This window comes from Myotis yumanensis, unplaced genomic scaffold, assembly GCF_028538775.1.
Source record: "Myotis yumanensis isolate MYYU_CA2020_CCGP unplaced genomic scaffold, mMyoYum1.0.hap1 SCAF_9, whole genome shotgun sequence".
NCBI lineage: Eukaryota > Metazoa > Chordata > Mammalia > Chiroptera > Vespertilionidae > Myotis > Myotis yumanensis.
Window position 1 is genome coordinate 53,583,144 of NW_027223760.1, and position 16,780 is coordinate 53,599,923.

General features: G+C 34.6%; 1 protein-coding gene across 1 annotated transcript in view; it reads right to left on the reverse strand.

Moving 5' to 3' along the window:
• Window positions 1-16,780, reverse strand: part of THSD7A (thrombospondin type 1 domain containing 7A) — a 305,592-nt gene that overhangs the window by 215,417 nt on the left and 73,395 nt on the right. The gene's annotated exons all lie outside the window — the stretch shown is intronic.

The window sequence follows — 16,780 nt, forward strand, 5'->3', positions numbered from 1 at the left end:
TATCAACTGTAACATAGAAACATAAAGATAAGAGATACATGCTTTCTAAATACTGAAATTACTACACCAGGGATCGAGCAGAACGGATTCTCAAGTACAAGATAGTGACTTTAAAGCACTTTCTCTAACCTCTAAATACAGTCCCCTTTGCAGCATTTCCCGAGACCCCAGTTTTCCCTGCAAACAACCCTTCCCTTTAGTCTCTATCCATGGATCACCTTGAGAGCCTCTTATCTCTGTCACATTTTCGTTTTTCTTATCTTCTCTTTCAAGGGTTGAATGAAATCAATAAAAGAGTGTCACTTTCTAATAAGATGGATGCAAATCAAAGAAAAGGAAAAAGGTGACTTAAGCATTAAATTGACTGGTCTGTTACTTGTAGCAGAATTTCACAATTCAGGAGCCATCAATAGCAATTCACAGGTAAAGCAGCATCAAAAAGCTTTGTCTGTGATGTCAAGAGGAGTTTACTTGGCTGCTTCTTGATGGCATAAGCATGTTAAGATTCCAAATAAAGAAAAGAAAAATCCCTCTTCTCTCTGCAGATATAAGGCCATGCCACAAAGCTCGTTTCTAAGGAGGAAATGTGAATGCTGGAAGAGCCAACCGTCTGAACTAGTTATTATGACTCGACGCCAAAGGATTTTTTAATTGCCACTAAAGTTGTTCCTACCCATTAATGTTAATTACCAATAATTTTCACACCCTGCCAGCTAGAACAGCTTTGCAGGCATATAAATTCAGTAAATATGGTATAAGTAGAACTGGAAAGTGGTAAGGTTGAGGTCTAAAAACCCTAAAGGAAAAATAAGGCAAATATGAGTGGCGTCTCTATTGTGTCCTGAATTGAACCTTTCTTGATCTGTCTGCCACTTACATACCATAATCAAAATCTGTTCTTATCGCTTCTCAAGAAAGCTTTCTGCAGGGTGACGGTAACAAACCCTCTACAGTGTTGGGAGATGAGGGGTTTGGGGCACTCATCTCTTGTCATGTTTGCCCACAAAACCCTTTCCTTGAGTGAGCTCTCTCTGAGATTTTCAGGCACATTGGAAAAAGGACAGTGACCTTGGGACTCCTAAAGACTGGAGCCACCCAGCTCACTTCATAGCTGCAGGAACAGATCTAGGTTTTGTAGGATTCGAAGCTTGTACAATTTGGGAACCCTCTCTGAGAAAAGACAAAGTTACAGATACAAAATTAAGTCCAACAGTGAGTTTTCCATAGAATGAGAAAATAAACAGACACAAATTGCAAGTTTTTAAAAGACAACAAATACAAAAATAGATGACCCCTTGATAATATTGCCCATGCCTCTTCTTCCACCCAGAGTTTTAGAAAGTGTCTGGGCAAGAGAGGCTCTACTCTCCTAAAGGTAAATCCTCCACTAACTTGCCAGTTAAAGGTGACCAGACTATTTGCATCATTGAATCACAATTCGTTATTTGGACCTCAAAAGGTTGTAAGAAATAATTTTAAAAATAATGTAGTTAGAAAATGTCTTGAGCAGTTCCTTTGGGTGTTTAAATAAAAGCAGGTAATAATTAATGTTATTATAATTTAAATTTTGCCTATTATGTACTGCCTATTATAGAGACTAGTATATATTTGAGGCCACCACCATCTTATTAAATAATATTTTTATAAATTATTATGTCCTATAGCATATTTGAGTGTCCTTTGGTGACGAAACTGTTTTTTTTATACCTTTAAATATTATGCTAATCTATAGTACAACATTTTGTTTAAAAATATACTTAAGGATATGTAAAATAAATATTTCTTTTTAAAAATATAAAGGTTGACATTCCATAGCTAATCATTTAGGAAAAGGAGGAATTAAAACATTTGAAATTGTATTGCTGCATTTTGAAAATCTTTCCTAATTTAATGCAAGCATATTAAAATAAGTCAGAAAAATGGAAATGTCTACGTGGACCGGTGTGGCTTGGTTAGTTGAGTGTTGTCTGTGCATCTAAAGGTCGCCGGTTTAATTCCTGGTCTGGGCACATACCCCGCTTGCAGGTTCGATCTCTGGTTGAGGCACATATGGGAGGCAACCTATGGATGTTGGGAAGAATGCCAAGCAGAACAAGAAGCAGAAAATCTTTGCATTAACATATTGCTTGGAGTCCAGTTTAATTACAATGTAAGATATAAGCAGTGGACATGAGCTTGGAAACCTAGTTTTTACCAGATTCTGCAGAGCCTTAAGGCTGGGCTAATGAGTTTATACTTGAACCTTTCAGTTCTATGGTATTGACAATGGAGAGCCATTGCCACAGAGAAATCTTCACTGAGTAGGCAGAAGCCAAAAGTTTACATGCTGTGGCTCTGGACTGGGGGACAGATGATCCAGGCACTGAGCAGGGCACAATGTGGTTGGGGCCTGGGTTCTGAATTTTTATACATAAAGGAGAATACTGTATTCAAGAGTTTGCCTTAGGCCTCTATGAGGCAGCTAAATGAACTGATAAATGCAAACCAGTGTTAATGGGCATTAATGCTGTGTCATCATGTATCTAACACAGCTCTGCTGGAAACAGTCTGACTTTACCAAAGACATGAAGGTTAAGATGCACCACTTCAGAATTCCGATAGTTTAACAGAATGAGTCACTAGAGTGAAGGGGGCTCATATCAAAGCATGTAGACAGTACTAAGTTATTCAACAAAAGCACGGGACTCATGTATTTCAAAGTCCTTGGTATAAATCTATTATTTACAGAGATTCGATCCCATCTTTTTGAAGATGCTTTCAAAGTATCATAATCTAAAAAAACTGGGTCCCAGTACTCAAACTGCCCCAAATATGTCTCCTCCTTTACTGCTGTGATGTTAAACTAACACCTTTTGCTCTTTGCTCACATTTTCATAGTAGATTGGCAGTTCGTAGAGGGTGAGACTCCCTGACTTCTGTAAAACAGTGTTATTTCCTTAAGAGTTAACAAGTTTGCTGATTTTTCCAGTCTGATGAGTTTTCCTGTGTGTGCAGGTCTGGAGGCTAATAGCAGATGGAGATCTCTCGAGCTCTCCGGTCCTGTCTGTGGAATGAATACCTGAAGGCTACAAAGGAACATTTATAGACTTTCGATGGTAAACAGTAGGACTGAAAGTAGTAAATTCTTTTAGTTGCTTTGCTGATGTCCATAGCGCTCCTGAAATCAATCTTCAAAATGAGAGGAAACTTAAATGACCAGCTCCTTTGATAGCCTCTGGTTTGCCCCCAGTGCTGCCTGGTTTCAGTTATAAGACATTACACACTCCTAGGATAAAACTGTTTACTTTTCGGTTCCAGACATGATTCAGAGCTATACGTTGTTTATTAGTAATAACAAAATACTTAATTATTTAAATTGGAGGAAGAAAAGTACAATGATTTTATAGGCATGAGTATTTGGAAGTCAATAAGATATTCCTCTTGCTGAGAAACAAGCCATAGAGCCGGCCTTGTGTTCATTTATTATTTATTGTACTTTGCAGTTTGCTGAATTGTTGTCAAGCCCATTTACAGTTTTACACACCCTTTTAAAAGATGGTCACATAAAATCTTTGTTGTTTTTTTTCCTTTCTCAGTTGGAATGCTTAGCTTTATAGGTAGATGACTAGAAAATTGTAACATATATTGGTTCAAACCAGAACATATTTGATTTTCACTAAATCTTACTACAGCAATGAAACACCATCTACACATTTATCTGTAATAATAGGTAATCCAAATAAAGATGATTAAAATTTTCCATAGCAATTTCAATTTTTTTATTCTGTGGTTATCTATTTAACAGATTCCTAAAGGTAGTAGGAGAGTTTATAATCAATAGTTTATTGAGGTTCTTATGATTTAGTGATATTAAAAAATACCTGTTTTCTCTTTTTGCTCTCTTAGCTTCATTCTTTTTTTCCTCTCACTTTTAAAAATAAAATAATATCAATTATCTTGATATTATTAATTATTAACATGGGACATTTTAATGCCTAACTTTTATAAACTTATTCTTGTTAGAGCTTACAAAATATTACAGAACTTCTGGAATACTTGATATCACAACTTTGGAGGATTTTCTCATTTCCTAGCTGTGGGCATTTCTAATTAGAAAATCCTTATACTTCCTCCTTTCTTTCAAATATTCCCATGGGAAAGCATTCAAATCTCAAAATAGATTTTTTTTTTCAAATTCAGAATGTACTTTCTGATTTTCCCTTTTTGCTTAAAATATTATTTCTGTTCTTATTGTTTGCTATCAGAGAATAGCTTGTACAATTGCTATTTATAATTCACTGCATTTAAAATGAATTTGATCAAGCTGATACTAAGCCATTAAATCAACACTTTCATTTTATTATTAAAATTATCTCATTGGATTATGTTCTATCTTAGATTAATATTAAGGTGTTAATACTACAATTATTGTTCATTCTTTATTTTGAACAAGTTTTGCATATTTATGTTTGAACTATATTATGAGACATTTCGAAGGGCATACATGTTAAACCTTCACTATCAACATAGAATAATCATCTTTGTCTCAATTTTGCCAATAATTTTGATTTGATTTAATGGTGTCACATTTTCTTTTGGGAAGACAGTTGCATTACTTTATAAGTAAAAACTCACATGCATCACAGTGCTATGTGGAGCCATGTTGGAGCCTGAGGCACAAAGGAAACGTGTGGACTCTGACTTTAATGAAAGCAAACTCATCATTTTTTTCAAAATCTACTTCTTCACTTGACTCTTTTTGAGTTGAGGAAGTTGTAATGTTTGAACATTTTTCTTGACCGTGAGACAATCTGACCATGAAACAATCTATAAAAATGTTAATTAGCTTCAGCTTAACTAAAATTTCAATGTTTTAACTAAAATAATACTAAATCATTTTGTGCCAAATTTTAGCATAAAAATAATTAAACATAAATCATTAAAACATTTTTTAGCAACTAGGTTGTTCTGATAAAAATTACCCATTAAAAATTTAAAAGATGTATGTAGGGGTACATATTTTCTTTTTGTCTCAGACTCTGATACAGCTCAGCATTGCAATAGTCTTTATTTAAAATTTTTTTAAATGTTTTTTATTGATTTCAGAGATAGGAAGGGAGAGGTAGAGATGATGAGAGAGAATCATTGATTGGCTGCCTCCTACACGCTCCAGTAGACCCTACAACCCAAATATATGCCTTGACTGGGAATTGCACTAGGTCATAGGTGCACATTCAATCACTGAGCCAAAATTTTTATATTATCTCAGGATTTTTTTTCATATTTATTTTTAAAATATTACATTAAGATGTTATTTGATTGCCGAAACCGGTTTGGCTCAGTGGATAGAGCGTTGGCCTGCGGACTGGAAGGTCCCAGGTTCGATTCCAGTCAAGGGCATGTACCTGGGTTGCGGGCACATCCCCAGTAGGAGATGTGCAGGAGGCAGCTGATCGATGTTTCTCTCTCATCGATGTTTCTGACTCTCTATCTCTCTCCCTTCCTCTCTGTAAAAAATCAATAAAATATATTTTTTTAAAAAAAGATGTTATTTGATTACTAAGTTTTTTGGCACTAAAATTTTACCCTGAGACAAATGCCTTCCTTGCCACACCCTAGTTGTGGTTTTGGTATAGAACAAAATCACCAGTTATTTAAAAATTTTATACTAAAGTACAGATAATACTAAAAAATAAAATTATTTTTCTAATAAACAAAAAGAATAAGTTTATGTTTAATTAAAATGTATTTATTTTTATTGTAATAAGCAAAAATGACTGTCCTATGAGAGAGATACTGATTTATGCCTTTTTAGTAATCTTCCAGATAGATTCTCCTAGTTAGGAAAAATGAAATATCCATACACACAGCTTAGGAACACATGCTGTGACAGACATTCTTAAAACAATCAGTATAAGACCTGAAGGAAAATATATTTATTTAGGTACTGAAAGGGAAAATAGGATTAGTTTTTTATTTTGAAAGTTTACTCCTGGGCTTGTTTCTTTTTCATTTCAACTTTTAGATTATTGCTGCTTGAGAATATTTTTATCATCTCTAAGGAAAATTTTGGAAAACAAAGAAAACTAGAATGCCAGTAATAAGCCAGACATTAACTCAAACATTCATATCCCCCAGATGATCATAATGTGTCTCATACCTGCCAAGCCCTGTGCCAGCGGCCAATGAAGCTGACTAGTGCCTTCCTACACCTCAAGGCAGAGCATTTCAACTCTGCTGAGTTAGGAACCTTTGGGGAACTTCTAAGCAATAATGATACCTGGGCCTTCCCCAAGGCCAATTACTGGACATTTCTAGCAGATGGAGCCCAAGCATCAGCATTGTTTACAAGCTCCTCAGATAAAGTGCAGCCTGAATTGAAACTCACTAGTACAGTCTACACGAGAGGAAGAACACAGGCATCTCATTGAATGATTCACCTATACGTTCAAACTGAGATGAGGCCAGAGAACAAAAGAATGCTGCTTTAGAAAAGAGCAGGGGCTGCCTACACAGGATGCACAGACAGACCTTCCTCAGAGGTAAAATTTTAACAGAGATTGAAAATGATGAGGCGGCAGTCATGTAAGGGGAAAGAACAGGACATTCCAGGCAGAGAGAAAAACACAAGCCAATGTTCTGAACAGGAAGAAAAAAAAAAAGATGATGAGGGTGCAGGATTGAGGGCAGCGAGGGAGGGACAGTGGCGGGAGGTGGGGTTAGGTCAGTGTGAAATTGGGGCGTGGAGAAGGAAAGTGACCAGGAAGTAACAGTTTTGTGAGCCTGCATTTCAAGCCCACTACTCTGCACTAGCCTTGCCCTTTCCCAGTTAAGGCACCGAGCATGTCTTTGAGACCTGGAGTAAGTAAAATGCAAGAGTTCAAGCTATAAAAAGGATATATTGTAGAGTTTACTGGAATTCATGTAGAATATAAAGATAAATTTAAAAATAAGTTTGTCTCTCTTCTCTATTTGTTCTTCAAGTGTGAATAAACTTTTTTAGGATTCCCTTTTTAGGATTAAAATGTGGACAAACATTAATTTCTATATAAACATTTAAGACATGACCATGTAAGCTCTGGCCAGAATAGGACTACGCCATAAAGATAAGCTACACAGTTTGAACTGAGGAATCCTTTATTTGACAAACTATCTTCCCAGCAATTATGGCCAAATTGGTTAAAGCTGCTAAAATGATAACTATTATGTCAGGTCAAAGCACTTATTGGTTCAACAACTGCCTTCAATATCATAGTGTGCAATAAAATGCCTTTCTCATAACTGTCATTTCCTCTAATTTGATTGAAATAGAGAAGTAGCTTTTACTGGAACAGGATTATGACTTTTAACAACCGCCAATGAACAGGGTAGATGTCACTTCTGTGACCTCATCCTTGTCCTATCCTATTGAGAAAAGATTTTGAGGAACTTTTTGAAAGACAGTCCATACTCTTTCTTCTTTTATGGTCAATTGAAAAAATTTTTTTTTTCTTTTATCAAACCAAGAAAATTATGTAATTCTCTTAAGAGCTATAGGTTAGTGTCACAGGCCATTTTAGTCCGGCTCTATGGTGACATTACTTTAGAAGATGGAAATGTCATTCCCAGGTGCCATTTTGCTTCAGGCAAGAGTAACCCTCAATTTCAAAAAAATAAAAGAGGTCAAGCCTTTAGAAATCAATAGTAAATGGAGTGAAGATAGCTTTTTATGTATGGAACCTATTCCAATTAAGAAAGCTTTCACCCATTTGGAATGAAGAACAAAAAAAGATTAACTTTGGACAAAGACCACTGAACATTCCTGCCAAGCTGAGCTCCAGAGATTTGTATCTGCCTGTATTAAATTCAAAGCTTTGGCTGTTATTAAAATACTGCCAAATTATAAATTTCCTTTAATTTCAAGGGGAATATTATGAAAGTTGTCTAGTTTCATGCAAATAAATAGTTCATATATAACAGCAAATATGAACCTAAATACTCAATATGACCACATACTCTCAGAATGGAGAAAACAAACATTCCACCTTCTGCAATTCTTAGAGATCTAAGTGTTTCTTTAGCTACTCTTCCAAGGGATACGTTGCTTGTCTAGTAAAATAAACTACATTTTTTCTATCTAACTTTTCAGGATCTAAAAAGTAACTAATCTTGGTGAATATACTAGAAGCAAGGCATGCATCACCTTGGCTCAGAGAATGTGAGGTGGCCATATATTTTGAAAGTGCTGGCTTCTCAAAGTAAAATTTGTATGGCAGATTATTTTAGGGATGGTATAAATATATTGGAGTGAAGGTAAGTCCTCAGTTCGACAACGACAACTTAGTTATCTCTCTTTTTCTCAAGCTATATTTCCTGAGATCTAGGTCTGACTCGTGGCAACAATTTATTCCACTGTCTCTCTGGTATTTTATTTCCTATGATGAACTACTGTGAGGCTGGTGGTGGTGCTTTCTCTTCAGCTCTACTATTTAAGGAAGTTACTCCAGTATTTCAGGAGATAGAAATTTGAGCCTTGCCATGGTGGCTCAGTAGTTGAGCATCAACCAATGAACCAGAAGGTCACTGTTCGATTTCTGGTCAGGGCACATGCCTGGGTTACGGGCTCGATCCCTAGTGGGGGGCAGGAGTCAGCCGATCAATGATTCTCCTTCATCATTGATGTTTCTATTCCTCTCTCCCTCTCTGAAATCAATAAAAAATATTTTAAAAAGAAAAGAAAAAGAATTTTGAGATAAGCTTGTTTTGCTAAGGACTCTTGTTCTATGGTCTGCTGATTCATCCCGAGAGTCCTTTTGGGGAGGATTAGCACACTGGAGGATAATTTATGCCACTCCCTAAACAACTCATTCTTTTTCAATTCTTCTCCTTGGGAAAAACAAGTCAACAATTTCCTTAAAGAATCTTTTTTTTTTTAATAGACTAAAACTCAAAACATATTTGTGCTGACACTCCTAACATTCCTGCTTAGTTGAAATATTCCCTTTTAAAATGTTAGCTGAGTTGAATATGGATACTTGGATAATGCTTCCTTTATCCATCTTTAGTCTCTGACATTCTTAATGATATTTTCTAAATAACTAAGTGTTACCTAAAGTAGACAGTATCAGTGAAAAATTTAAGTGGAAGGTTGAAATCATAAAGTCACAGAACTTTTAAACAATTCCTCACTTTAAAAAAAAGGTGACATTTTTATTATATTTTTGAAAGAAATATAAGAAGGAACATGATTTACATATGAGTGAAACTGTCCATGATGTGTTAGGTATTCAGATCCTTTAAAACTGAGGGGAATGTAATTCCAAATAAATTCATACATTAATTCAAATTTATTCAATACATTTACTATGTAATAACTGGATGGATCCCGTAATCTAGTAAAGATAGTAATAACATATACTCTGTACATATTAAAATAAACTCAGGAAATTTAAAGTATCTTGCTAAAAGTTAGCCAGCTAGAAAATGGTCAATGTTAGACTACCTTTTGGTCTTGAGTTCAAGATTAGGATTGTTGAGATATCCAGTCAGAATACTAAAGGGTAAACATAATTAGACACCATGTTATTTTGTTTCTATAATAAAAGGATGCTGGTGTAGTGTTATATTTCCCCAATGGAAGGGTAATAGCTTTGCTAGTGACTAGCTTTATTCTCTGCTCTCCTCATCTAGAAAACAAGAAGAGTAATACTTATAGGGTTACTGTTGGAGCAAATTAGAAAAAAAAATATGTGCACAGAACTTGGCATGTTATCAGGTTCACCTACCAAGATATATAGTAGCTGTTGCCATGGTTCACAACATTACTATTATTACATGCATATTTTTGAAAAAAATGTTCTATAATATATGAGACTTGCAACTCATTAAAGCAACACTATTTACTACTCTCATGAAAGTTCAGTAAATATTTTTGTAGTAATTTATTTCATAAAACTCAGAGGAATAATTTCATTTCTTATTTTTCTCAACATCCCAATAATCCAGCTTATAGAACTACTCAAAGAAGTCTTCAGTGTGAGATTTTAAAACATGCAGGCATATAGAAGTGTCAGTGAGTGTAGCGAAGAAGGCCTGCTATGTTCAACAACTGACTCCATTAGTCACTGTTTCTCATGGCCTCATTTTGCTACACCTCTTGGCTATCTTCCTAAGCCTGGCTGCAGTTGATTAGTGACTTCCTTTGGTACTTTACAGTGCCACTCTCTTAGTATGCCATTTCCATTAATTGCTGTTGGCCTGCATACATTTCAAGCAAGAGGGAACAAGTTAACCAACTCTGTGCTATTCTCAGGCCACCAGAAACCAGTCAGATCAATCTCCTCTGGATTTAGAGATAGTACTCCAGATTAGTCACTAAAATTCAAGCTCTATCTCCATTGAAGAGTTTTCCAGTTAGACTGAATATTGAGAGTATTCAGACATAGGGTAGAATACCGTTAAAAGGGTTTAATGACACATGCTGCTTTGCAGAGAGAGTAGCTGACTGTGATGCCACCATTGAATGTGAGGTGTTGGAACTTTCACCAGCTTGAGGAATTGCTCATCACACTGCTCATGAGGCTTGTTAAATAAGTTCATAGCAATCAGAAAAGGGACAGATGGGTTTCTGTTTAAGCAAAATAACTGTGAACATAGTCATAATATTTGAACTGAAATATGCAATATGCTTCCTATTCCAACTTTTCTGCCCTCAATGTACCATTATACTCCATTTCATAGAAATATAAATTAACATAATATCTACCAAAAGAGTGGGAGTTCAAACTCTAGTTCAGAAGGAATATTCCACAAAAATTTTAGGATGACTACTTATTGCAATGATGTGATGAGTTCTAGAATATAAACCTAATGTAAGTAATTGGCTATAAACTTTCTGCATGCCAGAATCCTTAACTGACCTAGACTGTACCATTATTCTCAGCAATAATTCTGTGACCAGGTATTATTCATATTTTATGGATGAAGAAAGCAAGATTCAGTGAGGTGACTATATTTCCAATGATCATGCAGATAGCATTTGGATGAAATAAGATATTAAACCAGCTATATTTAACTTTAAAGTTTATAGATCTCTCATCACAGAATTGTGTTTTCTGTACATCTCTTGCTGATCATAATAAAGCATACTGGCAAAATAGAAAATATACCAAGAATAATCAAGATAATAAAGAGTCTTAAAATGTATGAAGATCTGAAAATGTTTAACCTAGAATTAGTTATCAATTCACTCACCCAATTAAAATTTAATGAGTGCCAAATGTGAGCTAGTCTGGATGGTAGAATTCCAGAAAATTACCAAGATTTGCTTTGTATCCTCAATAGCCTACTTAGTATTAGAGAAAGAGAAAAAGAAAATACTGATTTCCATGTGGTGCAAGCTATATGCATAGGTACTATGGAAAGACAAAACCGAGTACCCACTCAGTCTCTAACTGGGTGGAGCAGAATGACCTGACCAAGATGGCATTAACTGAACTCGAATTACAAGACTCAAAGGAAATGGAAAAGTGAAATGGAAAAGGATGTATGCAGAGCAGTTAGTTGATAGATAATGTGGAAAACGAAATGTTGGTGTAATCTGTCTAAAGGCAGTAATGTTAGGACATAGTAGTAAATGATACTAGAAAGTAGATGGAAACTGATTCTAAAGGGCACGCTAAATAGTTTAGACTTCATATGGAATATGGTGGCAGATAAGTGACATTTTTTAAATTAGAGAATAACAGAATAAAATCCACATTTTAGAGAGACCTTATACAGCACTATGAAGAATAGATTGAAGGTGGATATGGCTTCGGATATGGGGACTAGCAAGCTATTGCAGTGGTCCACAGTAAATGATAACGAAGAATTGAAAAAAGATTCAGTGCCATTATTCAGTGGTACTTACTAAATAGATATGAGGTAAAACAAGTTTAGGAAAACTAGATTTCTAGACTGGATAATTTCATAAATACTGAGGCCAGTTACTAAGTTAGGGAATACAAAAGTAGAACCTGGTTTGGTGGAGAAGATGAATTCAACCCAATTCAGACATGTTGTGTGGGACAAAGACCTAGACATGTTCAGTAGGTAGTTAGTTAAATTCATAAATGAGGATGAAATTGCCAAGGGGTAATATGTTGTTTTAAAGATTTATCACAGAAAAAAAAGATTAAACTTCTGTGATTCCATTAAGCATATATAAGACAAATAGCCAAAAGTTACAAAGTAGATTTTAATTCTGTATAAGGAAGAACTTCTAAAAATGCTATGATACATGAAGGTGCTATCTCAGAAGAGAAATTCTTAGTAATGTTCAAAGAGAAGGAAGTAAAAAATATTAAGAATGTGAAATGGAGTTCCAGAATATTAATAGATGAGGGTTTACAAACCCATATACTATAGGTACCAGGCAGGTTAACATACATAACTGAAGAGTGTCAGCAGTAACATACTATGGAGAACACACATCCTAATTATAATGGAAAATGAGTTGTGTCCTGATTATGGCTGTAAGGGAATACAAACCCACCATTATAGTTTTGATCAGAAGTTCATGAACTCTGGAAATAAGAATTATGTGGCAAATATGAAGCTTTCAGATACTGGCAATGAATTCAATATCTTTAAATTTGGCAAGGCCAAAGGGATTGCCATCTCTGTGGATTTAACAATGGATTCTGATAACATTTCCTCCTATGAGCTTTGTTGTCCTTTCAACCGTGATCTCCAAATAAATACTGTAACTTCCGGTTTTTAACATAATAGTTTGATTCCCTATATTTGGATCTAATTGTATTATTTGCCATTGACCAACCTATCTTTTGCCTTGAACCTTCCAAAACATTACTGTATTACATTCCCAGACTGTTGACTGCTCTTTGCCTCTTTAAGGCCCAAGTCATGCCCAGAAGTCTTCATAGATAACCTCAGGAAGACCAAACTGAACCCTCATTTTCCTTCAGTCAGTTAACAATTTCTTTTTCATGCTTGTTACATGCTATCATATTTCTGGACTACAAATTCCTTGAGGATACTGATGACTTACACAATGTTATATCTTATATGGTATTCTGTACAAACTTAATGTATAGTGAATATTTCTTAAATAAACAAAGCCCAAGAAAGAGGCATGTGTAATTCCTATTTTCCAGCTGTTAATTGAACCCCCAAATATAATTATTATTATTATTACTGATCCTTTACAGTTTATAAATGCCTCCAAATGTCCTCTCATTAACCTTCACAAGAAGTCTTCAAGATGAGAGAGGAAGCTATTGTTAATGACTTCCCAGTTAGTTAAAGATCTCTCTGTAGAAAATGCAGGAACCTGTATAATAAGAAGATCAAATTGAAGATCACCCAGTTTCTATACTTAGATGCCATCCTGGGAATTGAAATGAAATTCCTCCACTAAAAATAACACCAATTAAATGCATGTAAATAAGCACTGCACAATGACATCTTTTAGTAAACTCCTAAATGTCTGACACCTGGTGTTTCAGCTGTGTACTAATTGTACCTTGCCCCAGTTGATCTGGAAGCTGTTGACTTTTTACTGTATAATTACAATCATTAAATTAGCTTTTGATGGACTCTGACACTTAATATGGTAGGTCTGATGCTATGTCTGAATCCATGTAACAATTTTTTTCAAAAATAAATTTTTTTGAATATATCTAAATATGATATAATGATTATTTCTCTGTAAAATATTTTCATAAAAACTTACAAATCAGAAAACATGTACCTGCCTAGAAAACATTGATTTGATATTTGGATCAGAAAATACAGCCACAATAGGAGCTTCTGGCTATAGAGAGCATTTAAACATTAAATCTAAGAAGTGATTTTTTTTTCACTCTTTCAGATTGCATGAGTTGGCAAATCAACAATACTGTATTTCACTTCAGCTTTCACATAATTTATTCACTGCTGCAAGGAGACAAGACCCTCCAGGGAACATCCCAAATCTCTGTAACACTACCTCTTACTATATTTCCCATTTAGCTACAGCTGACAGATGTGACAAAATTGCAAGTAGCCAGGCAACTCCCCCAAAGGGACCTACAGAAGCAATTCCCACAGCTGCACCGAAGAAAGACTGCAAATTATTCCACACTCAGGTTAAATTATTTCAAGTTAATTTGCACTTGAAGTTCTTTCTCCAAAGACACCTTTATTTCTCAACGTATCATTGAGCTGTTCTGGGATGATTCTATTTAGGTTCAAAACAACACTTGAAATTGGAAATCATCCAACATTGAAAGGAAGTACAAAGATTAAGGAATTTGCTGATTTCAGAAATGGTAATGTGAAGAGACAGCAAATGTCATTTGTGGAAACTAAAAGTTTTAATCATTTTAAATAGGTACCTGAAGTTGAAAAATTAGATCAGGTTTTGAGTTCATTATTTAGCCCATTTATTTTTCATTTTTTATAACAGTGACTTAAAAACAAGCCTATATTCATGTAGGTGCCCTGAAATGTTACTGATTCTTTTGGTTTTGCATTTACAATGCCGAGATACCTTAACATTGCTAAAAGTCAGATAACTAATTAAGGGCCAGAAAAGCCCAATACAGCAAATTTGCAGCAAGAAAATAAATGGACTTCTGTCATACTAATAACATAGTGTGACTTCTGCATTCAGGCTAATTAGATGCTGACCTTGAAGCATGGAATCCCAGGTTCTATCTGGGCAATAGAGCCTCAATCTTTTAAAAGCATTAACTTTTTAAAACATTATGTCCCCTGGCCATAAAAAAGGAAAATGAAGTACATGAATATAGTTTAGACCAATAGCACTAAACCTATATTGCACTAGTATTGCTCTATTTACATTATGCTTTTTATTCCTTCTCTTCAAAAAAAAAAAAAAAAAACTGGAGGAAATGTCTTTCTAGTAAAAAATACTAATTTAAGCTTTGCATTTTTCAGGATGTCCAGCTATTTATTAGCACCAATTCTTAAAAACTTTTTATCAGCTTATTTTTTATCAGTCTAATTTTATGACTACAAATCCTTAGCTCATTACACTAAAAGTATAAGTGAAATATATATAAAACATAACTAAACCTCGCATAATGCAGAATAATTCTTAAAAACTGAGATCATGCCCTAGCCAGTTTGGCTCCATGGATAGAGCGTTGGCCTGTGGACTGAAGGGTTCTGGTTTCGATTCTGGTCAAGGGCATGTGCCCGGGTTGCGGGCTCAATTCCCAGTACAGGGCATGCAGGAGGCAGCCAATCGATTCTCTGTCATCATTAATGTTTCTATCTCTCTCTCCCTCTCCCTTTCTCTCTGAAATCAATAAAAATATATTTCTTTAAAATTTGAGATAATGAATTACTTTAAAAGTTAATTATGGTGATAAAAATGTATCCTAAAAAAGGTAAATGCTGCATGTAGTGTTTTTATTTTTAAATCCCCTTCAAACTCGCACTTAATTTCAGAATCAGCTAGTTTTGCTATTTGGTGGCACCACTTCCCCAGGGTGAATTCTCCAACTTTCCACCTACATAACTGGAGTGTGACAGTTACCACATAACTGACTTCTTGGATCTCATGTAAATAGTGTGTTATAAAAGTGACTATAATTTGCATTGATGGAGGTGTCAGGAAAGGCACTGAATGTATACACACACATAGACCATTACTTTGTCCCAATATAGTGTCCCACGCTAGAAAAATCTTGTGGTTCTCTAGTCAAGTCTTTTCACTTATTTAGAAGCAGAGCCAGAACAGTGCAAAAGAAGAACACTCTTAAAATTATATGGAGACAGTATTTATTAGCTGAACATTTTATAAACCATACATTTATTTTAACTGTTTGAATTAAATTACTACTTTTGTAAACTATTTACTTTCTGAAAATCATAAGACATATAACATGCTAAAGATATAAACTCTACTTTATAGGAGGTCTTCTGATTATAGATCAGGTTAAAAAGATACCACTCATCAGATCAATTCCTGGCAGGGCTTCCAATTATGAGATAACAGAAGGAAACTGATTAAATAATTTACTCTCTTCTCCTACAATAATAGTACAAAAATGACATAGTTAAGGGCATTAATTTCAAATAAAAACTCACTATATGATATTGGAACTATCATAACTTTTGGAAACCAGTTAAGTTTTATGTAATTCTATTTTCCCTACTAAAAAAACTCACTTAATAAGAAAAAAGATATTCAAGTCTAACACAAAAATTATTTACTAAAATGAACTATTAGTACATTTAATGCCTTCAGTAGAAAAAAAATTAACACGTCTATGTATAACCAAATGGCAGAAATCTCACAGGTCCATTTTTACTAGAAATTATCTTATGACTAAAACTATAGCTGGAGTGTTTTCATGTTTGCCTGCTTACATATGGCCCTTCCTGAAAGTAGATAAAAGATTAAATTATCTCTCACAAACATTTCTGAAAATTATAGTGATTTATTTTGATATTAATGGCAATCTCATGTTGGGACTGTTATGCCTGGATTTCTTGGCAGTTTGCTTTCACTGCCTTATCTATCTACTAAGGCAGGGATAGCAAAAGCATGCCCATATTCATGATTACTTCATAGCCTAGGGAAAAATAACAGACTTCATCTACAAGTTATTTCACCTTCACACTAGAAAAACTTGGTAATTTTAAAGAACTGTTTGTATTTAAATGTACATGCCTAGATTGTTTGCATTGTCTTTAAAGAAATGCAATCTTTGATTGTTTTTATTTTATAAGAACATGAAAAATATTGTCCCTTTTCATATACTAATCTTTAAAAATTCTTTTGTAATTCTCATTACTTTAAAAATAT